This window comes from Dipodomys merriami, unplaced genomic scaffold, assembly GCF_024711535.1.
Source record: "Dipodomys merriami isolate MVZ:Mamm:240054 unplaced genomic scaffold, mDipMer1.0.p SCAF_6, whole genome shotgun sequence".
NCBI classification, from domain to species: Eukaryota; Metazoa; Chordata; class Mammalia; order Rodentia; family Heteromyidae; genus Dipodomys; species Dipodomys merriami.
Genome location: NW_027206179.1, coordinates 37,033,584 through 37,058,914, shown reverse-complemented (window position 1 = coordinate 37,058,914; position 25,331 = coordinate 37,033,584). Strand labels below are relative to the sequence as shown.

General features: G+C 35.0%; 1 protein-coding gene across 1 annotated transcript in view; it reads right to left on the bottom strand.

Moving 5' to 3' along the window:
• Positions 1 to 22,484, bottom strand: part of LOC138814048 (Krueppel-like factor 12) — a 708,935-nt gene extending 686,451 nt beyond the window's left edge. Inside the window, exon 1 of the mRNA XM_070002825.1 lies at positions 22,433 to 22,484. The gene's annotated coding sequence lies outside the window, so the exon portion shown is untranslated. The remainder of the gene's footprint in view (positions 1 to 22,432) is intronic.
• Positions 22,485 to 25,331: the final 2,847 nt, after the last annotated feature.

Below are 25,331 nucleotides of genomic sequence, written 5' to 3'. Positions count from 1 at the left end.
TGTCAATCTTGATCTGCCTAAAATCTTTATATATCACATCAACCTGATGGTAAATTATTTACATTGAATCCACAATTTTTTTCCAATTTAATGTTTGCATTCAGGCACAGGACATAAATGTTTAAGCAAGTGAAGGATTGATTCCCCCCCCCCTACATTTCAGGTTTTGTTTTTTTTTTAACTGCTGAGCTGCTTGTAGTTCTCATACTCATGTGTTTCCCATCCCTGCTCTCATTCTAATCCCACCCATCTTCCATCTACCTTTCCTTTTTTCCCACTGCCTAAAGCTTAAGACAGACTTTATATCATAAGAGAATTATGATGCCAAAGTGGATAATTAAATGGGCATCAGACATTATTGCTCCTAAAGTCAGTAACGCAGTCCATCACAGAGAAGCCCCTAAGGGAAGCGTCTCAAGATCTGTGGACTAGTCAATGATGAGGGTCATTTTCTATAATGAGTAAAATTAAAAGGCCATTCCGATGTCCTTTCCAAAACAGGGTCATGTTTCATACTGGTAGTCTGTTGCAGCAACTTTTCCAAGGAGTCATTTTGTTAATATTTTTTGGAAGTTCTTCTTTGGGTATCATAGTACATAAAGTTTTTTTTAATAAAAATGAGGCCATATTGTAGATGTTCTTGTACCTACTTATTTTTAAGGCATAACAATATATTGTGATTTTTTTAATTCAGTGAACACATTCTTAAAGCATAATGTTACATAAATAATCACAGCAACAAGAAGCTTTTGGTCTCTTTTCTAAGTGCTTCACATATATTTATTCATTTAATTTTCACAATTTATGATGTGGATATTATTGCTGTAACCAGAGCTGCATAGCCAAGTTTATAACTTCTCACAGTAATAACATTTACAAATGTTCATTTACAGTGAACAGGTGACTGTGATTGCTGAATATATGTTATCTTATTATTTTTTCCTGATAATTTTATGAATTTATCTCATTTGTTAAATGAGAAAGCCCTTTATAGTTATATAATAATGTGTCCAGCCTCAAAAAAATGAGTTTTTAAAATTACTTTAGAAAATGTTACTGGCTGTTTCTTATCATTATGATGCAAAATCTCCATCAGATCTGAGCCTATCCCAGAGCAAAAGATAATTTACCATCTGGTACTGGGAGCACTTTTGCAATGTGAGAAAACAATATGATCGACGCAAAAGGGATGGAAAGTACAAGACATCATGATCAATGTTGAATTGACTCTTTTGTGCAACTACTTAGAGATAATAAAAGCAATGGGTTAAGGAGGATACTCTTAGGAGAGGAGCCAAAAGGAACGGTGCCTCTGTGCCTGGGAACATTGAAAGTAATGTTTACCGAAATGAATTAGAGGAAATGGAAGCAAGGGGTTTCTGTTTCTGTTAAAAAATTAGGTTAAGGAAGTGGCGCTGTAGCTCAAATGGTAGAGCGCTCAGCTCACCTTGAGCTGAAGAGCTCAAGGCCCAGGCCCAGAGTTCAGGCCCCATGACCGACAAAAAAAGAAAAAAAATTAGGTTAAAAGTTTAAGAATAGGATAAAAAATATGTCACATAGAAATGTGTTAAAGCCCATCCATCTCATTCCTAGCCCTAGCAGAAATGTGTCATATATGCATGAAAAAGTGTGTGCAAGAATGCATGGGTAGCAATATCACAAGAAAACTCCTCACATTGTACAGTTAATGCACACTAATAAAAATGTGGAGAGTGAAAGTGAAACAACATAATTGCAAGGCCCAAAAAACAAGAGTGCAAAAAGTAATTCCATGGTTATTCTTGTTCTAACAGTCAAATTCTCCTCCTTTCCCTGCTCTGTGCCTGTCTTCTTTCTTTTCCAACAGAAGAAATGGGCGGAAGAGAAGAAAGTCAAGCATTTCTTGAACCTCCACCTTTCTATTCTTTGGTGCCTGGTCCTTCTACACCCATAGCTCCTACCCTGGGTTCTCCTCTGGTTTCTAATCCTCTTGGCCGGCAGGAAATGGCATTCTTTTCCCTTTTCCTTTCAGCTGGGGGTGTGCCTGTGGTTTTTCACTGCTACTAGTTTCTACAGACTTCATCCACCCTTTGGTTCTTTTAATCCTGTTCACTCTTTCTCAGAAAGTAAGCAATTTTTATTGGAAACTCGAAGGATTAAGTCTTTTTCCTACCAGGGCCCTAAATAATTTAAGAAAAGAACAGGGGAAAGGGAACTCAATAGATAAATAGACTGTTTTCCAGAGAGAGGGATGATGAAGGCAGGATATTTTGACAATGGTGCATGAATGCTATGATGACAGTCCAAACAAGAAGTATTGTGGCAGTGTAGAGACAACAAGAGGATTCATCTATCAGCAATAATATCCATATTGCACAGATGTTCTCAGAAAAACTTGGGGCTGTCATTCAGTCAGTCACTGAAGCACCCTGAGACTAAGAAAATAGAAATGTTGAGTAATGGAGACACTGCAAGATACTCCCTAGAGACACTCCTGCCCTTTAAACCAGAGGTAGTGATGGATTTAGCAATATAGCCGGGAGAGATGAACTATGGAATTACAGACTTTACCCCTAGGGAAGCAGTCATGGGAACTCCCCACCACATGTTAATGCAGTAAGTACTACTTCCTTGGTGTAATAGAAAAAAATGATGCTGTGATTTGTATTTTAACTCTCAAGAGAATTCAAGCTAAGATTTGATGAGGTTTCCATTCTAAGCAAAAAAGAGAATTGATAGGATTCTGTGTGGAGTTCGTTATTGATGACTGACTGTAGAAGCGTTGCCTTTCTACTTAAGAGTTTTATATTCCCTAATAACTGTACAACAAAAGACCATCGTTTGGTGGAGTCCTTTTGTATGGGCAACTGTGAAGCTCTTAGAATCTTAGAATCTCTTTTGCCAAAATGGATGGAAATACCCCCTTTCCACTATAGCCTCCCGGTTGGTTACTGCCTCTCTAGATATGGCTGTGATTAACTTTGGCATGAAGTCCCTCCTGCTACTTCTGTGTTCAATCTCCTCAGGTATAATTCACCCACTTTTTCAGTGGTTGTGGTGGGTTACTGTACAGAAGCCTCTTTGCCTATTTTATTTATTTATTTATGTTAAAAATCTCTTTCACCTTCAAGATTGTAAGTTTCTTGAGGATAACTTTGTCCTCTGTGTCCCATTTGTGGCCTTAACATTTAAAGTAGTACTGGGTCAGAATTTGCATAAAATAATGATTCTTGAATGAATAAATACTATGTTAATGCACTGTAAGATGTGAGGACACATAGGTCTAACTTTCTTTTCTAGAGTATACAATTATTCTCTTTTTAATATTATAGAGCAATTTTCTAAGCATAACTCAGGTTTTTTTGAGCCCTGTGACTCACACTTGTAATCCTAGCTACTCAGGAGGCTGAGATGTGAGGATCTCAGTTTGAAGCCAGCCAAGGAAGAAAAGTCCATGAGGCTCTTATCTCCAATTAACTACTAAAAGACTGAAGTAGTGCTATGGGTCAAGGTGGTAGAGCACTAGCCTTGAGTGAAAAATTTCAAGGACAGGCCTCTGAGTTCATGCCCCCATGGCTAACAAAAGAAAAAAAGATTTTTTTTTTGGTAGAACTAGGATTTGAATCTAGAGTTTGGTCTTGGGTCATTCCCCCAGATCTTTTTGTTTTAGCTTGATATTTTTGTTCTTGTTCTCTACAATATAAACAAGTGTTTATTGTTATCTTTAAGTAGTTGTACGAAGGAGTTGCCATTTAACAAAGCAGTTTATGAATGTAATAAGCCTTCGATTTTTGCCCAGGATCCTCTGACTTCTGCTGCCTAGACCTAGGCAACCACAACCGACTAGTTTGCCCAATTTGTTGACCTTGAACTACAACCTTCCTGATTTCTGGGATTACATGCATGAGCCATGATGCCAGTTCTCCTCCTTACTTATTAATAGAACTCTGATTTTAGAGGGATATGGTATCCTTTTAATATACTTTTTTTAGATTCCTTTGAAGCTAAAAGAGGCTATGTTGTCCTTTGGTAGTCAATGTAGTATTTAAGATACAGGTGTTTATGAGAAAAACAGGAGTTTCTGGTAACAGTTCTTAAGTCTGATTGTGTGTGACACACACACACACACTAAATTGGCACAAATTCTTATGGAATCTTTCTGGTTTCTTCATTAAACATGGATGTGACAGCATCTGCTGTCCTGTCATAATCTTTGTCAGTGTCTTGTTTAAGTGTCTATTCAAAAAGGTATTTTTTGATAATTCTCCATAAGAATTTTAGTCTCCTCAAGGGGAGAAATAGGTTACCTATTCAAGAGAAAATTTTTCATCAGTTAAAAGCCACTGTATCTTTTGCCTATTACTCAAGCTTATTGATCAAAGCTTCATAGGATGTGGATATTATAGGTTTTTATTTTAAAAAGTAAAGTAAAATAGTTTGCAAATTAGTCCTGAAGTGTTTATCGGTCCAATTAGCAGGTGCTATTTAGGCAGGATTATTTAGTGTTACATGGAAATCGGTCTGCTTCCTGGCTTTCCTTGTGGGAAGGTCTCACAGCATAGTGGCTCCTTTACTTCCTAACTTCTTGGGTTTTTTTATTACAGAATTCCAAGTTTATGGGTCTGAAGTTGAATTAGCACTACAAAACTCTAGCCAAGAGAAATGCTTTCAGTTTATTCATTTATGAGTTCTCAATTCAACCTTACTTGGAGAAAGCTGAATAACCAACTTATTTAAATCTTCTTAACCTTATCTGAGATGTCCTTTCCTCTGAGTCTCTGACGGTTAACTAAGATGAAGTGGTCACAAATATTCATGTTGGTGTTTGGATGATGAAGACATTTCCCATTAAATGATTCTAATGGTCATAGTTGTTAGCCTATGTGAGCATATATCCCTTTATTTTTCATTATGGTATTTATCCCTAACCCAAGGAGTGCACAAATAGTGGGATAACTGGTCATTTAACTATTTCTAAGGAGAAAAGAATTCATATTTTGACAAAGACATGAAAAGCCATGTTTACGAGGCTTGGCCTTCCTCTTTTTGTTCCATGGTTAGCCTGATTATTAAAGCCTTATTGTATTGATTTCCCATTATTTGAAGTTAAAGAGATCCTAAATACTAAAATCACTACTTAGTTTTTAAATGTATTTTATTTTGAAAATTAGTGCTCAGTTAAATAGAGCATTTCTAACTAATAAACTCACTGTTTGTTTTCAATTTTTAAATGTAGTTCTTCCTGAAAACAGCAACAGGATATACTTTGTAGCACTTGAAAAATTGGCTTTGATTTTATAAGAGGTTAGAGCCAATTTAATGTGCTGTAACAACTATATCAATATTTAGTATAAATATATTTTTTCTTTTATTCATAATCTTGGAATTCTTCAATTGTCTTTTCCTTTAAAGTTTGATGTAGTGTTTTGTTTTGGAACTATATATATACATATATATGTATATGTATATATATGTATGTACATATATATGTATATGTATACATGTATATATGTATATATATTTGTATATGTGTATATATATATATATATATATATATATATAGTTCTAAAAGTCCTTAAAACTTCTGTTTCTTTCCTGATGTTTTTGTGCCGTTTCCCAATGACCTAAGACCATATTCACATTCTATAAATGAGTTTTCAGTGTTCATCCTCAAATCATTACAGATAATCCTTATATAAGTATACCTTTCAATGGCTATTCTGTTCATGTTTCCACATAAAGAGAATTGATTGAGCTGAATGTTGTAGGTCAATGAATGTAAAGAGTATTCATTGTCAAGGCATTAAAACATCTATAATAGATTTAGATTGAGTTTACATATGACTGTTCCAGCAAAGGCAAATATAAAGAATATTTCCAGAAATCTAACTTTTCCTCATTTCCTCCTCACTTTTATGACTGTGTTAATAAAGCTCTATATACAGGTAGATATATGTGTGCATGTTTATGCATATCTATATCTTCCTTTTTCCTTTCCTCTGTCTATATCTATACCTATCGCTTCCTTTGTTGTAAAAGTAGTTAACTGCCATCATATTTTCCTTACTTTGGGTTTTACTTAATATGATCTCATTAAAACTTTATAGAAACATACAAACTGAACTAATTTTTAATTTTAAATATATATTTTATTGTAAAGATACTGTACAAAGGGGTTACAGTTACATGAGCAAGGTAATGAGTCCATTTCCTATTGAGCATTGTTATCCCCTCTTTTGTTTTTCCTCTTTTGCATAGATGTCTATGAATTGGTTCAAGCATTCATCTATTGATGGACATTTATTTTAAGTTTTTTGCTTTAACAAAAATCCCATGTTTATGTGATATATATATATATATATATATATATGTTCTGTGTATATAAAATTGTCTGTGATATCTTGTGTGTGTATACATACAAAAACTGCAGTTTTGAAACAAATTCCTAATAGTAACCTTTTTAGAGGTCCAAGATGAATAAAAACATAATTTTATAAATGCTACCAAATTTCATTCCATGTGGTTTGTATATCTTTGGACTTTTACCAGTAACATTTGAAGTGTCAGTTTTCCTGAAGCCTTTCCAAGTAAATATATCATCTCAATTTTGGATATTTCTCAATGTAATAGATGGAAGGTGGTAGATCAAAGTAGCTTTTCCATACTTTTGATAAGCAAGGCTGAGTATCTTATTAATATAGTTAAGGTCCATTTGTATTTTTTTCTGTGTATTGGCAATTTTGTAAGTGTTATAACTTACAAATATTTTTCTAATTATAGTGTTTTTCTGTGTCAGGTGTTTTCAAAATTTTTATGGCATTCTGGTGATTATAGATATACTCATCACATTCCTATATTTTCAGGCATCTGAAACACAACCTCAAATATGTAAAAAACAAAAGGTGGATTTGAAATGCAGAAGAGAGTTAGGGAGTGGAGGGAAATCAGAAATAGTAATCATTAGATCTACAAAAGAAATACAAAGAGCTGGGCACTGGTGGCTCACACCTGTAATCCTAGCCACTGAGATATAAGGATCTCCGAGTGAAATAAGCCCAGGCAGAAAAGTCTTCTTATCTTCAATTAACCAGCAGAAAATTGGAAGTGGTGCTGTGGCTCAAGTGGTATAGTGCTAGCCTTGGACAGAAGAGCTCAGAGGCAGTGTCCACACCCTGAGTTCAAAACCCATGACTGATGAAAGGAGAGAGAGAGAGAGAGAGAGAGAGAGAGAGAGAGAGAGAGAGAGAGAGAGAGAGAGAGAGAGAGAGGCAGACAGACAGAGACAGACAGACAGACACGAGAGAGAAAGAGACAGACAGACAGAGACAGAAAGAGACAGATACAGAGAGACAGAGAGAGACAGATGGACAGACACGGAGAGAGAGAGACAGAGACAGACAGAGACAGAAAGAGACAGAGACAGAGAGACAGACACAGAGAGACAGAGAGAGACAGAAACAGAGAGAGAGACAGAGAGAGCAGGAGAGGGAGAGGAAGAGGGAGAGGGAAAGGAAGACGGAGAGGGAGAAGATAAATAGATCACACTAGGGCTGGTGTGCTCCACACCCTGTGCACCTTGCCTCACATAATTCACCAGAGGGTGCAAACTTTGGTGTGCCCTCTGAAATCACTTGTTCCTGCTGCTGCAGCCCTGGTTCTCCAAACAGTGCAGGGAGAGAGCTACCAGCACAACAGATATTACTTACTAAATGAAAGTGCTTGTCAACCAAAGTTTGGGTCCTACAGACTTGTGTGGAACAGATAAACCAAGCTAGGAACATGCAGGAGTTATCCTGCCTTCTACATAGGGTAATCCAGTGGAGTATGCAAACTTGGTTGGTCACACAAATATCCATTCTATGCTGGGAGACAGTGCCCTATCATCTCAATGATGAGTGGCACCCTAGGCTCTACTTTACCATCAGAACAACAGCTTGGTGAACCTGGATGAAGCATGAAAATCAGGGCAAGGATGGTTGTACCAGGCCCTGAATCTATTGTTCAGGGTAATCCAGTGGTGTTACTAAATGTCATAGGAAAGGTCCAGAAACATCTGCGTAGTGATACATTACCCCACATTTATTCACATTATCAGATGAAGATGTAAGCCGTGGTAAAGGCACCCCGATTGATTCCTGCACATACCTGGCAGGCGCTTCACCTTCATAACTGCTGCTTCTGGCCAGAGCTACTGCACCCCAGAGCTGTTGTTGAGCTAACAAACTGAGGATGGATGTTCCATATCCCTAGGGGCTGCTGGCTATAGGACGTATCCCATCCTTACCAGCTCTTGTCTCAGAACTAGATCCTTAAATGACCACCACCAATTATACCTAAGCTGTAACCAGAAGGAAATTACAGGATGCCTACTGTTCCCAGAGAAGAGCTAGGAGGGAATAGAAGGAAAGCCAAGGGTACAATGAAGAACTACATATTGGAGAAAAACACTACTGGCTTGAGCAACCACAGCTACTAGTTCTAGGCAATGAAAAGTACTGACTTAGAACTCGTTTTGTTTAGTTTCATTTCTATTTCCTTCCTTCCTTCCTTCCTTCCTTCCTTCCTTCCTTCCTTCCTTCCTTCCTTCCTTCTTTCCTTCTTTCCTTCCTTCCTTCCTTCCTTCCTTCCTTCCTTCCTTCCTTCCTTCCTTCCTTCCTTCCTTCCTTCCTTCCTTCCTTCCTTCTCTTTTTCTTTTTGTTTGTGTTTTTCTCTTTTCCTAACTCTACAGATTTTGTGTACAACAACAATAACTAAACTGTGCCTTGCACACTACCACCACCACCTCCTCCTCCTCCTCCTCCTCCTCCTCCTCCTCCTCCTCCTCCTCCTCCTCCTCCTCCTCCTCCTCTTCTTCCTCCTTTTTCTTCTTCTTCTATCCTGGCAATTCTACTCTATTACTAGAGCTAGTCCTTTCTTCCTCTACTTATTTTTTTTAGGTATGGTCTCACATTTTTGCCTGGGGTTAGACTGTACTTTGATCCTTTTTAAAAAATTGTCTCTACATAGGTGGGATAAAGTGCATGCATCACCACACTCAGCTTATCAGTTGAGATGGTATCTTGGTAACTTTTTGTCACAGATGACGTGAAACTACAGTACTGTTGATTTCTGTCTCCTGAGTAGCTAGAATAACTGGGATGAACCATTGGATCAGACACATTATTACTTCTTTTACTTTAATTGCATGTACTTTTCTCTTGCTTCCTCCATTTTGCTTTTGCTTTATTCTTTCCTGCTCTCCTCATTCTCTTTACAACTTATTTTTTAATATCTATACCTTTAATATTTTTAAAATTACTAGTTTGATCCATAAGACACTAACGATCCTTTCTTTGAACATATGGGGGATGTGTTTGTTGTTTCGGTATTATGCACATCTAAATATCTGATTTAGATTTAAATTGTTGCTTTTGTTATTGTATTATACTTTCTCTGATGAAGGTTAGTAAAAGAGGTATCTTACCTCTTCTGAGCTGTACCCTCTGTGCACTGAAGAAAGTTCATGTCAACCTGGCAACTAAACAGACATGTTTGAACATAATGAAGACATCAATGGAAAGGATATTGGTAATTAAAACACTTGGTAATTAAAATTGGTAATTGGTAATTTAATTGGTAATTAAAAGACTTGGCCTGAGATGCATACCACAAATGCAGAAACAGAGGAAATATGAAACATGGCTCATTCAAAAGTCATGAATTCCAAAGTGACACTGACAATAGTGAAATAAATGAAATCCAAAAGAATTCAAAAGATTTATTACAAGAGTTACTAAAATTAAAAAGAACCAGGATAAACATCTGAAAGAATAGCAAATAAGTGCTAATAAATAGATGACTAAAAATACATAGCTGAATGAAATAAAGTAGATTAGTAAGGATAGAAAGGGAATTCAATAAAGATATAGAAATCTTTAAAAATTCAAGTTGCAATTCTGGAAAATAAAAATGTTCAACAAGTCAATTTAAAAACTCAGTTGAAAGTCTTTCCAATAGACTAAATCAAGATGAAAAGAAATGTCAGCACTTGAAGATAAGGAAGATATGACATTCAGATAGAAACTTTTTAGAAAAACCCCCAAAGAAGTCTTTATTTCAATTTCCTGAATGGGTGATATAATAACATTAGTCCTTCCAAAGTATTCCACATACACCCCAAACAATGTTTGCAGAATATAGAAGATCTCTGGAAAATCACTAAAAAGCTGATTATAGACATAGAAGAAAGAGATATAAACTAAAGACACACAAAATACATTCAATGAAATGTTTGCAGAAACTTTTCAGATCTGAGGGGAAAAGATGTTTCTTTTCTGGTTCAGGAGGCTTTGTTTTTTTTTTTTTTAATTTTTTTATTGTAAAGATACTATACAGAGGGTTACAGTTACATGAGTGAGGTAATGAGTACACTTCCTCTTGAGCATTGTTACCCCCTCCATTGTTTTCCCCCTACCATCCCCTCCCTCCCTCCCTTCCCCAAGGTTCTTTTTTTTTTTTTTTGATTGTGATTAAGTGATTACTTAATTTCCGGAAATTCACAGTATTGTGGAATAATGATGCTCATTTAAAGTCACAAGTTCATTCTAACTTTCCTGGAGCAAATTGTCTATCACAGTTGGTTCAGGAGGCTTTTACAAAGCCAAAAATCTTATACCAGAATAGAACCAAGATAGTCACTTCACCTTAATAAAAGGACTAATTCATCTAGGGAAGATAACAATTATAAACTCAAGTATTTCCCCACCTACTTTCATAAAGCAAACACTATTGGACATAAAAATTCAGACAGACTCGCCAACAAAATAATATTAGATGACTTAAATCTACCTAGTCTCAACAGCAAATAGGTTATCTAATTTGAAAAAATCATCAGCAAAGAAATTCAGAGTTAACATAATAGGTCGAATGGACTTAACAAATATCTACAACTTATTTGATACAATGGCCACAGAATGTGCATTCTTATTGGCAGCCTATATAATTTTCCCAAAATAGGTTCTATTTTAAAGCATAAAGGAAAATGTTAAGAAATATAAGAAAATTGAAAGAACAGTATTTTTCAGATCAGTATGGAATAAAACTATAAATCAACAACAGAAACCATAAAAAAATACCCTACAACATGTGGAGACTGAACACCTTTGAATAATCAATGCTTTATTGAATAAGTGAGCAGCAAACAATCCATGAATTAAATGAAAATAAAATATAATAGGACTTTCGGGACATAAGAAGTCTAAAAGGGAAGTCTTTAGTTGTGAATACATAAATTGAAAAAGTCAGAGATTTGAAATAAATACCTAATGAATATACCCTAAGCTATTAGAAAAGAAAAAAAAGGCCAATCCTAAAATCACTAGGTGGAAAAAATATTAAAAGATTAGAATAGAAATGAATGAAATAGATATGAAAAGATACAAAAAGGTTAATGAAACAAAGTTGGTTCTTTGAAAACATAAATTAGATTGATAAAACAAATCACTGGCCAAATAATCAATAGAAACAGGGAGAAAAAGCCCATTTCACAAAGTTAGAAATGAGAAAGGAATATTACAATACATTTGAAAACCTAGAAAAATAGATAAATTTTAAGATACATCTCACCTCCCAACTCTGAATGGAAAAGATGAAAACTACTTACATGGATCTATGTGCAATGTGCACAGATGCTCCAGCAGTAATGAAGAACCTCCTAGAGAAGAAAAGCTCAGGATGGATTCACTGTGAAAATCTACCAGACCTTTGAATAACTAACAACTGATTCCATCCATAAAATAGATAGCAACGGGATGGAAAAACAAAACAAAACACAAGTCAAAATGAAAGAGGAAATTATAGAGCATTTTCTTAATGAATATGGCTACAATAACTTTCAAATATTCACAAACTAAATTAAAAATACTGCATTCAACTTGATTTAATTCCAGAGGTTAAGTATATGCAAATTAACAAAGGTAATACAATATGTAACAAAATCAAGGACTATAAAACATATGATAACCTCAAATAGATGAAAACTTTTTTTTTTTTTTTTTGCAGAATTCAATATCCCTTTATGATAAAAGCCCTGAAGAAACTAAAAGGAAGAACCTACTTCAACAGAGTAAAATCTATGTATAGTCCAGTGCCAGTGGCTCATGCCTGTAATCTTAGCTATTTAGGAAGCTGAGATCTGAGGACTACAGTTTGAAGCCAGCCTGGCAGGAAAGTCTGTAAGACTTTTAACTTCACTAAAATACCAAAAAGACCAGAAATGGAGTTGTGGGTCAAAGTGGTAGAGAGCTAGCCTTGAGCAAAAATCACTCAGGGACAGTGCCCAGGCCCTAAGTTCAAGACTCAGAACTGGCACCAAAAACAGAAAAACAAAACAAAACGAAAAGCCCCCAACTATGTATAATAAATATATAGCCAACATGTTGAATAGAGAACAACAGGAAGGAGATAAATATGTCTATCTCTCAAGTCTTATTCAAAACAATGCTTGAATTCTTAACTAGAAACATGAGGCAAGAGAAAGAAACAAAATGTATAAAAATAGAAATGGAAAAAGTAAAGTTATTCTTATTAACAGGTGATACAATGCTGCACCTAAAGGATTCTGAAGTGTCCATCAAAAATTCTTAAATCTGATAAACACTTTTGGCAAAATAACAGAAACAAAATCTCACTTTCACTCTCCATGTATATATATATATATATATATAGATAGATAGATAGATAGATAGATAGATAGATAGATAGACAGATAGATAGATATAGATATATAGATATAGCTCTATCTATCTATAGATATATACATATATATGTACATACATACACACACATATATGTGTATGTATATATATATATATATATATATATATATATATATATATATATATATATACAGTAACCAGAAGTTTTTCTATTACTAACAATAAACTGAGAAAGAAATTAGGAAAACAATCTCAGTTTAAACCTCTCTCATAAAAACTATCTCCATAAAACTGTCTATCTCTGTGAAAATAATCACAACATTCTTTCTATGGCTTTCACATCTGACAATTTGACAATTTTACACCTTAACTTTAATTTCTTTTCCACAGAATTAATGAAATGATGATTATTATGTGTCATATGATAACTGGCAATCCACACTACATCAGAATAACTATTTTCTGACAGTTTACCAGATAGTTAACTGAGTTCAAGTTACAGTATCTCTAATCATCTGTTTTCTTTTTACTATCTCATCAATTTTATTCATATTTTTGTAATCTCACTAAGATTACTTTAACTGCTTCTACATAACTTCCTTTCAGATTTAGCTTATACTCTTTGATAAAGTTCTACCATCAAATATTGATATTTTATGCTCACTGACAAGTTTACATTGTGATGTTATTAACAGGATTTTCTCTGCAAACCATAAATAGCAATGAGCAATCTACAGAGCTTGTTAATGGATATATGGATACATTCTTAATATAGAAAATGATTTGGGCTTTCAAAGGCAATTGTACTGCAAGTATGATGGCAAAAAACAGTAATGTAATATTGATTTTCTACTTATGTCTAAGCAAAAATATAAAGAATATGATTATTTTTGTATTCTTCTAAAAACCATAGATTAGATTTGTTTCTTTTACAAATTAAAATCAATAAATCAAGAAGTATTGATTTAGAGACATGGCTCAAATGGTAGAGTGCCAGCTGTGACCAAAACAGTCTAGCAGAAAAGTGAAACCCCAAGTGCCAGTAAAAGCAACAACAAATAAATTGGAAGTATTACTAAGTAATTAATACACATTAATATGTGGGCTGTAATATGTACAGCCCTTTTCAAGTAGTCAGTTCATATACTGCATAATGGCTTTGTTGTTATTTACTTATTTAATGCCCAGCAAGTCAAAACAGAAGTTAATCAGGTTTAGCAATAATTCAATGTTTTCGTGTGCTTTTTGAAACTGAAAAATTGTGACAGCAAACATGATGATTATTTTTATCTACAAATATAATATTTTGGAAATATATTCTGTTGGGATCACCTGTTGGGATCATGAGTTGTGAAATGACCAGAAAAAAATCTTTGACTGCTGTTCCCATACGTTTGCTTGGCAAGTATGGGAGAATCCACTTTAAAGAACTGAGGGATTTAATTTCCGTTTATAACTACTATATGAACCACAGTTAAGGAGCAGGTAACAAGTTTGACAAGAAATGAACTTATTACCTTACTTATGTAACTGTAACCCCTCTGTACGTCACTTTGACAATAAAATATAATGTTAAGTTATTCTTCCTGTCAAAAGCTGTGAAGCTATAAAATCCCCTCCACTACTAATCAGGAAGAGACAATAGAGGTGAGAGCTACAGAGCAAGACGAAAAGTATTTTCAAGACAGAAGGAACAAACACTCACCAGAGGCTCACAAACATGTAAAGGAAGAATCCTTTCCAAAAAGTAATGAAAACAGGGAGAAGCAACATTTGTTTAGTGATATTATTTGCAGAAATGGTACTTGAATCATTGGATTCTCACTAGACTCTTTGATGTAGATTTTATTATTGTCCTAATTTTACTGACCAGGACAGTAAGAGGTCAGAATTTAAATGACTTGTTCAGGGTATAAGCTAGTGCTTAAATACTAGAACTTGGCTTTATAACAAGGTCTTTTCATATTTGGTACAAATATAAAAAGTGATATGATTTTTAAGATTAAAACAGGGCGGGGGAGGAAGAACATAACTTAGTCATGTGAAGAACCTTACCCCCAAACTAAATTGAACAGATTCCATTCAACATCCACAATACAACTAGAATAATAAAATTTTAGAAATAACAGGGAAAATACCAAGACTGAGAGCTCTAAATAACTATTGTAGTACAGAAGGATTATGTAAAATAATTCTAAGTGGTATAGAATGCAAAGAAAATAATAACACTACTCAGTAACTGTACAATTAATGTCCTAATGCTTCTTAACCAGATTAAAAATATATTGAGAAGGGAAAATAATACTTAAGGAAGGAAAGTTTTTTTAAAAACAAAGTAGGAATCAATTAAGATAATACAAGAAAGTATAAACAATAAATTCCAATAGTTTAATAACTACATAAAAATTATTCCAAAAATATAATCTTACAGTATGAGAACTCAGCCAGACATACCCAGTACAAAATAAAAAAGAAATAAACAATAAATGAAATGTTTCAAAAAGTCAGTATTTTAAAAAATCAGTTAAATGTTTATATTCTTTGTTAGAAAATTAAAAATGCTCAGTCGACTATAGATAAGTTCTTTCAAGTTTTCAAGGGAAAAATAATTCCTATTCTATGTTCACTTTCAAAATTAATACAATTTAGACTAGGTTTATACTTTTAAATTGAATAAATACTAGAAAAACAACAAAAGATATTTAGGTAATTATTTTATATGGCTATCTCTAAGAGTGATATTAATTATATACCAGTTCTTAATATATAAAAGCAATAACCCACAATAAAAGACCTTCAAGTTAAATTCTACAGTTTCTTTCTTTTTTTTTTTTTTTGTCGGTTGTGGTACTTGAACTCTGGGTCTGAGCGCTGACCCTCAGCTCTTCAGCTCAAGATGAGTGCTCTACCACTTGAGCCACAGCACCACTTCTAGTTTCCTGGTAGTTAGTTTGGAGATAAGAGTCTCACAGACTTTCTTGCCGGGGCTGGCTTTGAACTGCGATACGCAGATCTCAGCCTCTGAGTAGCTAGGATTACAGGTGTGAGCCACTGGCACCAGGCTAAATTCTAAAGTTTCTGAAACAAGTATGTGAAGATGGCTCTTTGGGCAAATCTATTATGTTGTAGGTATGACAGACGGTGGCTCACACAAAGTATCATTGTTAAAGCCATCAATGGAGGCTACAAATACACAAGTGTACATTGTTAGAGAGAATGTAAATCAATAATAAATATTTTTTAAAGTCTGTCTGCTTTTTATTATAACCAAGTAGTTAGCAATTCTAAATAATGTCAGTGGTAAAATGTTACCCCTAGACAAAACATGTTTGTTGTTCTAAATCCTAAACAGTTGCCTGTTCTCAGGGCAGGCAGCTCCTACTGGCTGTCCCTGATACATGACTGCTCATGAGTAAAATTCAAACAGCAAGCCACAACACATATGAATATCTACTAAGAGATGTGAGATTTTCAATAAAAGTCAACATCTCTTTTTGATTCATTTTTATTTTAAAACTAGATATAGTGTGAAAAGATCATGATTTTTAAATTGACATTGTAGCTACTTATATTTTTTTAACAAGTCAGTGAGGCTCATTAATGAAATTATGATTTTTACATAGTTATTAACAGTTTGAAGAATACACTGGACCAAGTGATAGAAATTAACTGAATACTAACAGAAAGGAAAATGTAACAATTGTTATTAAGACAGCAACCAGGAGCTGGTGGCTCATGTCTATAATCCTAGCTACTTGGAAGTCTAAAATATGGAGAATATTAGTTCCAGGTCAACTCAGTGAAAAAAGTCTGTGAGACTCCATTTCCAAAAATAACCATGAAAATACCAGGTTGAAGGCATGTCTAAACTGGTAGAGTGTAGCCAAGTAAGCATAAAGCTCTGAGTTCAAGCCCCATTACCATCAACATTTTTTAAATAAAAGAGTAGTATATGCATTAAATTCAGAAAACTGGAAAACTCACTTATGATTGTTAAGAGTATTCTATATAGAGTTAGGAATGAGTGATTTATTTACTTATGTCTTATAAATTAGAAACTAGAAAGTGTGGTAAAAATATAAAAATAATCAATAAAATTTAAAATTACATAAAATACTGGTGTTATCTACATCTAAAAATCCATGAGCCCTATATGATGAAAAAGATAATATTTTATAATGAAATATGACAATTTAGAAAGTATGCATATACTGTACCAGGACCTAAAAAGCCCGGAGAGCTGAAATATGCTACTTTAACTTAATGTATATATTTTTGGACAACCAAATTTCCTGGAACTCTTTTGACTTGGTTACAATTTTAAATTTCTTACAGTAGAAGAAAAATAGATAAAGACAAAATTACTTCCTAAGTGGAGAGAAGAGCTGCAGATCCCATCTGATATTATAGCATCTCTAGGACTTTAATAAACAAAATAGTTTGGTATTCATATAAGAATTAATTTGGCTAAGGCCAGAGGGCTCAGCTTAGAAGTGGAGTGCTTTCCCGGAACTCAGATGGCTAATAATAAATTCCCACAAGCACCAAAAAATAATTGACAATGAAAATTAGTAGAGATATGTGACATAGACTAAACTAGTAACTAAGAACTTAGAATGTCATATAAAGTTTAGAAATTATTCATTTCTAACTGCCCATGGCAAATCATTAACATTTCAGATAACCATTTGGGGAGATTCACTCTATTTATGCTAAAGCAGTAGTAAAGACACACATGTGGCATTAGCACAGAAAAGACAAAATGGCCAAGGACCCAGAACAGAAAGTCAGGCACTGACTACAGAGTAAGGACATTTTCATATGACATAATACATTGCAAAAGAGTGAGGTAAGCAGGGACAATTTACAAGTGGATCAGGAATACTTAAAAGAGAAAAGGGATTCCCATCCCTAATTACTAGACATGCACACAAAAATCAATATTATGCAGAAAAATGTTGTATACAGAGCCTTTTTGAAATCGTTAGCTGAAAAAATTTTCATAATATCTTTATGACCAAAGGAAAATAAGGAAAAAAATATACACACAAAACACCCCCACAAACCACAAAACCTACCTAGTCTCATGAAAATAAAATGCCTGTGTATTAAAACATATGTGGTAGTACAGGTCTGTAGTTGTAGATATTCAGCAGGCTGGGAAAGGATCTTTAGTTTGAGGCCTGCACTACATAGCAAGACCTATCTTAAATATAACAAAACAAAACAAACAATAGATTTGAAAAAAAGATTTTTAATTTGTGTAACTGACAAAGGAGTGGCTCCTTAACAAGCTTTTATACACCAATAAGACTGTTAAAAATTAAATAAATGGAAAAAATTAAATAAATAGGATATATATACATATACATATATACATAGTGCATGTGTGTGCATGTGCGTGTGTGCGCATGTGTGTGTGCATGTGCTTCCATGCTGGTCTTGGGGCTTGAACATAGGGCTTGGGCACTGTCCCTAAGTGTTTGTGTTCAAGGATAACATTCACCATTTGGGCCACAGATCTACTTTCTGGCTTTCTTTTTTGATCTTCATTTAGCGATTAATTGGCGATAAGAGTCTCATGCACTTTCCTGCCAGGGTTGGGCTTTGAACTCTGATACTCTAATCTTTGCCTTCTGAGTAGCTAGAGTTGTAACCTTGAGCTACCAATTCCTAGCTTAAATGGGCTATTTTTATAACAAATTATAAGAGATACCCTATCACCTAGTAAATATATAAAAGATTACCAATGATCATGAACATGTAATAAAAGTCCTGGAAAACATAATATCACACATATGAAATCATAAAATAATTTAGATGTTTAAAATTAAAATTAAAAGGATGTGAAGAAATGAGACCTCTTAGAGAGAGAGGGTACAGTACAAGTAGGGCCAACTATTTTTTAAACAAACCCTCAGTATTTTGAAAAGTTGAAGATATCAATAATTTATAACAGTGACTTCACATATTGGCTGATGGGATAAAGAAATTCTCATATAGGAACACAAGAAAATGTTCAAAGTGTTCATTTTAGTACTGTTTGCAGTGCATGAAATTGAAAGCCCTTAATTACTAACAAATAGGAAACAGTTATATGTATACAATGGAGTCTATACAATAGTAAAGTGAGTTACATAGCTGAACTCATAACCACAAAAACAAAACTTACAAACACTGAACAAAAACACAATATTGCAGACAAAGGTATAATTATAATAGTAATTGAATAATGCTTGATAATTATACAAAACAGAATTCACCCTCCAAAAAGTATGTGAAGGATTAATGAAAACTAAATAAACAAACACTGATATTTTTGAAGCTGGTGAATAAGGACAAAGGTTCATTGATGTTTCTTTTTTTTTTTTTTTTGGGGGGGTCTGGTTGTGGGGCCTGAACTCTGGGCCTGGGCGTTGTCCCTCAGCTCTTCAGCTCAAGGCTAGCGCTCTACCACTTGAGCCACAGCACCACTTCCGGCTTTTTTCTTTTTGCTTATGTGGTGCTGAGGAATCGAACCCAGGACCTCATGCATGTAAGGCAAGAGCTCTACCACTGAGCCACCTTCCCAGCCCTGATGTTTCTTTTTTGTATTGACATTTGTTTGAAAATGTTTAACATAAATCTTTAAAAATGCTAAAATATTTGTGTTGGTAGTAAAAGTTTAAAATACAGGGGAATGATTAAAAATAAAATTTTGATTGATGCTCAGGGGAGTTAGGAAGGGAAGTAGATGCAGTTAGATTAGCTTGTCGGTTTTATTTCTGTTTCAGAAAGGATGTATCTGCAAATATTTGTTGACTTACTCTTTGCAATTCTGAGTATGTCTGCACATTTCAACTGAAAAAGGATCAATAGGAGAAAGATAAATGATTAAGCAACTTCTTTGAAAAGATTGGTGCAATGGGGGGGAAACCACTGAGTTGTATTAGTATAGAGATGGCTAATATCAGCAATACTTGAGCATTCTTACTGAGTGTGGACAAGAAAGAATTCATCGTTCTGCAAGGCCTCATACATATTTCTGACCAGCAAGTTTCTGTAAATCAAGTAGGAGCCAATGAATGGTTTTCCATGCTCTTTCTTATGTTAAACACCTCTCTGTTTAGAAAACAAAGAAGCCAAGTTTTTCAGTGAGATTACCTTTAGTAAGATGTCACTCTTGATAACATTGGAGACAGAACATGTACTTGATATATATATATATATATATATATATATATATATATATATATGTGTGTGTGTGTATAAAATAAGAATTTAAAAAAGAGAAACTTAGAAATGTGCACTGGTTGCAATGAGCTGTACTTGATAATGAGGTTTAAGATACAGCTCTGAAAAGAACAGGAATGAAAGCTATTTGGGGCCTGCCTTGAGTTAGGTGAGACAATAGTTACTTCTTTTCTTTTCTTTTTTTCTTTTTTTTTCTTTTTGTCGGTCCTGGGGCTTGAACTCTGGGTCTGGGCACTGTCCCTCAGCTCTTCAGCTCAAGGCTAGAGCCCTACCACTTGAGCCACAGTACCACTTCCGGCTTTTTCTGCTTATGTGGTGCTAGAGGAATCGAACTCAGGGCCTCATGCATGGGAGGCAAGCACTCTACCACTGAGCCACCTTCCCAGCCCCAATAGTTACTTCTTAATAGTAAGAAACAAAATGGTAAAAAAAAAAAAAAAAAAAAAAAAAGCTTGAAAATTGAGGCAACTACAAACAAACAATACCAAAAAGATATGCTTCTTTGGGGTTTGTCTTGTTAGAGCAGCATCTCACTATATGGTCCCTTCTGGGACTGGAACTTTTGATCATCCTGTTTCAGCCTCCTGACTACTGAGCACTGGCCTTACAAGTCTTCATCATACCCCATTGGATTTTTACTTGTTCAAAGTCTTTACTAGAATATAATGGTTCAGGGCAAAGATAAAACGAAGGGACTAAGAACTCTTTGCTTAACATAGTTCTCAGATCAACTGTATGTCTTTATGTTCAAATGCGTCCCAGCATAAGGAGATAGGGATGCTGGAGTTGATGCGAAAGGAATTGATGTGAGAGCTGATTGAACATCAAGCTTGAAGAATGGATCGAGTAAGAGTTTAAGTACTGTAAAGAACAGTAGCGATAATTACTGGTATACAAACTTGATTAAAAAAATCAAGGAGGCAATAATCCCCTCAAAGTTTTGAGAGCTGACTTGTTAAAGAAACTGTAAATAAAAGTGTTTGAATATTAGGGTCATGAAAGAACACTTGAGCCCTCCACATGAAGTAGAGCAAGAGAGCTGCATATTTCCTAGGAGCCATTCATTTTTAATGAGTCCAATAAAGTACAATGAATGAAAAGGAAAACAATCTCCCTGTGTGTGATTCCAGAACTCACACCAAGCCAAAACCAAGTCAGAGTCTCCAAGACAGCAGTCCGTGCCTAACTAAGCCGCAGGTTCACAAATGCCTGAAAGATTTCTCAGGATCCTAGGAACTACTTTTTCTCTTTTCAGATGTTGGATGTGTGAATGTCATATAGCTTTGTTATTTCCATTGATAGGATTATTATTTTTTTTTGTGGTCATGGGGCTTGAACTCTGGACCTGGGCATTGATTGGATTTTCAGAGCTAGAGGAGCAACCTATGGATTTGACACTGAGAATATGTCTATAACCCATAGATTTTGGCTTTATGCTTATACCATTACTGAAGAAGACTTTGAATGTAATACTTAGAAAGGAGTGCTAAATGAAAAAAAACCCCTCAGACACATTAAATTCAACAGAGCTTAATTGATTTAGAAAAGATTCATTAATTGAATGGATCTCAGAATCAGAATAGATTTAGAATAACTGTGGAACCATCACATAGCTAGCTAACATTTGTAAATAGACACACAGAAATTGTATATGGAAAATGGACGTGAGGTACAAGCATGGCGGGACTGCTAGATTTTGAAATTTGACTTATTTGTACCTAATTTGAATAACATGTCTCTCTGGTTAGCTAAAACTTGGCTGTTATGACAAGACTAAAGACAAATGTGTTTATAGTCAGGTTTGATTGCAATAAAGTAATGTATGGAGAATTCTTTAGGTCAAATTTACAATACATAACTTGAGGGAAAACTTTCACAGTAAGTGGTACATTTTACTCTCTGTGGCTAAGGGAAAATCAAGTGAATCTTTGCAGGATCCAAAGGGTAGATGGTGGTTAAAACACCAACATTGAACTTTTACCATCTGCTCACATTCCACTTCTCTGTCACCCCTCTTTCCAGTCACTGGCTGAAGAAACATGGTTTTAGATTTTCTTCACTCCTCTTTCCATTTACTGGGTAAGTAAATATGGTTTTATATTTTTCCTTTTCAACAGATCAGTCTCCCCAAAGGGTCCACCATGTAAAAGAGTAATCTTCTATAAATCTTCATGCATAGTCACTGCATCTTCTTTATGACTTTTAGGTTCATTCTGAGATAAAAAGTGTTTTACTATCAATTAGTGATCCACAAAAAGATACAGATAATGAGACAGGACAATGAAGAGTGTACACTTTCACTTGCAACAAGTAAAGTTGAAGAAGAATCTTGGATTGTAGTAGTGTTATGTTTAAGGTCTAAATCTCTTGAGTTTTCATTTGCAGACTGTTTCATAACCACACCAGTTCTATCTTCCTGGAAAGAAAAGTCAGGCTATTTGAAATTATCATCTTTTGAGTATGAGTCATTGAGGCACAAACCTTCAATATCTGGAAGACTGCTAGACAAAACACTCATACTATACCTATCAAACCAACATTTGTAGTTTTTTTCTTTCCTTCTCTCTTCAGTGGGTAGGAGAATTGTGATTTCCAGGCCCAAAGCATGTAGAGACTGGCATGATCTCATCTCCTTCCATGGTGAGCCTGTTAAGATGGGAGTATCGTAAGAGGTGGAAGTGACTTGACATTGAAGCATGCTGGTAAACTGATCTTACCATGCAGAGGACAACTGACTGAGAGGTTCTGGGATTCTTGTCAAATTTCCTGAAGCAAGTCAACAGGGGTGTTTAGTTACTGGGATGTTAACGTCTTTCACAATATAGCCTGACCTTACAAGATCCATATGCCTTTGGGCACTCTGTTGAAAATGTATACATGTGCATGTACATAGATACGATGGCTGTGTGTCTTTTGGTTCCCCAGTTATGATTTCACACAATCGTGGATTCAAGATATTGGGGGAAGGTTGATTGTATTTGTACTGAATATGCATAGTCATTTCTCTTGTGACTGATCCTGCAATGAACATGATATTTACATTGTATAAGGTATTGCAAGTAATCTACATATAATTTAAAATATAAAGGAGACTGTGCATCGATTATTTGCTAACACGATGCCATTTTATACAAGGGTCTTGAAGGTCTAAGAATTTGGATATCCATATGGGTCTGAGGAAAAAAATCTCCCAGAGATACCAAAGAACAATGTACATGTGTGATGAGTTAAATAGGTAAAAGAAAATAAATCCCAACTTTTAAAACAAGAAAACATATGAAGAATTTAATATCTCAACTGAAGAATGACTTTATAAACAGTGAAAAATAACAGAAAAAAATAGCAGTGAAAAATAACAGGAGAAAAAGGAAGATCAGACTGCCTGCAACTAACATTTTGAATCTAAAAAATAGCATGGGTTGACTGAAAAATTAAAGATATCTTGGGGGGTTACTTTTTTGTAATAAATAATTAATACCTTAATTCTTAAGATGTTCCTAAAATGAATTACATGAAATACCATCATCATGTACACAGGTACAAAAACAAGAAAGAATATGAGTTTGTAATTGTTCATGAAATCAACAATTAAAATTACCCATAGCTACTTTTCAGAGTAATCAGCATCCAAATCAGTAATAAGGGTATGAGTTCTTTGCTCAATTAATGACCATAGCACATCACCAGAAGTTACCTTAAATTGTAAGCAAATACCCTCCCAAAATCCTTGTCATATGAACATATGTTTGTGCACATACATAAACCTATATATGAGAGGTTTGAAATTTTAATTTTTTAATATTTCTCTGTATGATCAATTGTCTTCAAGAAGAGTATATCAACCTAAAGATAACAATGAATGTTAGGAAATGGTTGGTTGAATGCTGAGACCTGTAAAGGGATTTTTCCCTTTCTGAAGAGTAACATAAAATAATGATTACCTTTTGTGATAATAGTAGTGTTTGAAGAGCAGCCGAAGTCTCAATTAAAAAAGCATTATGCCCTTATGTGATTTCCCCATCCCTAAGATTAATATCATACGTGAGTAGGCCTGAGCCTTTTTTTTAACCTTGTAATCGTACATGAAGAATGATTTTGTGTAGTGCCACAGGTTAAACGCATATTGTGAAACTCCCACCCCTCCCTCCTGCCATTTCCGTCACTTAATTCAATGAAAGTCGACAAAAATACAGTATGACTCAGAATATTAGAGCTGTGGCTAAGCAAGCAAAGTTCATTCAAAATTGATTTTCTTTCAGGAATCCTTGATATTCTTCATTTCAATTGTTTTACCTCTACTGTAGGGCTCAGTAAACATTTAAGGAAGTTGCCACGTGCTGTAGCCTGCCCAAGACATGAAGGAATGTAGAGCAGGATAATCACAACATCATCAACCCAATTCTCCAAGGTAGCTGGCCAATAATGCTGTTCTAATTGAATAACTTATCCACAGCTATTTCCCCTGGGAGAGCCGAAGGCTCAGCCCCAGCAAACAGGCAGATGGTGTCGCATAGACAATGAAACCTGTAATTTTCTCTTGCCATCGGACATGGCAACAGTGGGCTCTTTCTGCTTATTCTTTAATATTTTATTTTAATAGTCCTTTCCCAAATTATCATGTGCCAGGAAGCAGCCAAAGATAGATTCCGTGGTACATATCATATTTAATTTATCATACCTCTAGCTCACGGAACGACTCACTTGGTAATCAGCAGCAGTATATGTCAGAGTCAGGAGCATTTTGAAATGAAAACGACAGAAAAGAACCCAATTAAAACTCAAAGGGGAGAGGAGTCTTCAGGGTGGCACAGCGTTAACTAGCAACAAAGCATGAAGTATCCACCAATGCATTCTAATGTGGATTATTATTATTTTTTTCCTTTTAAACAGCACTTTGCTGGGGCACATGCATAGTCCAGGTATCTGGAAGACAATGAAGAGATTCTGTTTTCTACTGTAAGATCTATTCTACTACTGTGATCTGGAACCGGATGAAGGGCTGTGTGACTGTTGGGTTTCCATCGGCCAGTGGCAGGCAAAGTTGGACAAAAGGGAAGTGAAGGCTTAACCGGCAAGTAGAGACAGCCCATCAGTGGTCTAACAACACAACAGATGACAGGCCCAGAGGCAAACCCAGGGCCGCCAACCCATCAGCCTGTACAGGCTGCCGAAATGCAGCCGCAACAATGGAAAGGCATCATCTAGACTTGAACCCTGGGATCTTGCTGAGCCCAAGGAGTCTTTGTTTCTCAGAAACTGTCTCCTATACAGAAACCCTCCCCTCCCACACGCTTCCTAGAAAAGAATGAAGTGGAAACAAAGTGGAATCTGTGTAGAGAAAGGAGACTACTCTGTCACTCCGTGTCATGACAAATGTTCCATGCTGCAAAGCTCTGTTTCTGAGGTCTGCCTACGAAGAAGAAA